We start from the raw sequence: 936 nt of genomic DNA, 5'->3' as shown, positions 1-936 counted from the left end.
CTCTGATGGCAGTGTGTATTTCTATGGGATTGGTGGTGATATCCCCTTCATCATTTTTTATTGCATCTATTTGAGTCTTCTCTCTTGTCTTCTTTATTAGTCTGGTTAGCAGTCTATCAATTTTGTTGATCTTTTCAAAAACCAGGTCCTGGATTCATTGATTTTTTTTTTCAAGGGTTTTTCATGTCTTTATCTCCTTCAGTTCTCCTCTGATTTAGTTATTTCTTGTCTCGGTGTTCTACATGTTCAGAGAACTTCCTTGGTGATGAACTATAGAAATGATCCCTGAAAGTATAGCCTTACATCATGACTATGATAGAAGGGATCTCAAAAGGATCAGCCCCTGGATCAGTCTGGCAACTTTCTGAGCCATGCAACATAGGTGGCATCTGGGTTCCACCTAGAGTTAAATATCCTGCTGAGTTCTTTGTTTTACATCGAAATTTATATTCATCTTTTATAACTCACTGTCTCAGTCCCCTTGGGCTGCTGTAACAAAGTACCATAGACTTAGAACCAACAGAAATTCATTTCCCACAGTGCTGGTGGCTAGAAGTCTGAGATGAAGGCACCCATAGACTCTGTGTCTGGTGAGGGCTTGCTCTTGACTTGGTAGACGGCACCTTCTTGCTGTGTCCTCACATGGTGGAAGGGACAAGGCAGCTCTCTAGGTCCTCGTTTATAAGGGCACTAATCCCATTCATGATGGATTTGCCTTCATGACCTTATCATCTCCCAAAGGCCCTACCTCCTAACACCGTCACCTTTGGGGATTAGGATTTCAACCTATGAAGTTTAGAAAGACATATTTGGACGATAGCACCCATCATCTTCTTCTACCAAGGCTTTTAATTTTATTTTTTTTAAGAGACAGTGTTTTACTCTATCGCCCAGGCTGGAGTGCAATGATGTGATCATAGCTCACTGCAGCTTTGA

At 41.5% G+C, this 936-nt stretch overlaps 1 pseudogene; it reads right to left on the bottom strand.

Annotated features, from left to right (window-relative positions):
- Positions 1-208: 208 nt before the first annotated feature.
- On the bottom strand, positions 209-301 carry LOC112426721 (small nucleolar RNA U3; annotated as a pseudogene).
- Between the last annotated feature and the right edge of the window lie 635 nt (positions 302-936).

Source organism: Macaca nemestrina, chromosome 8 (genome assembly GCF_043159975.1).
Source record: "Macaca nemestrina isolate mMacNem1 chromosome 8, mMacNem.hap1, whole genome shotgun sequence".
NCBI lineage: Eukaryota > Metazoa > Chordata > Mammalia > Primates > Cercopithecidae > Macaca > Macaca nemestrina.
This window is presented reverse-complemented; position numbering and strand designations above follow the sequence as displayed.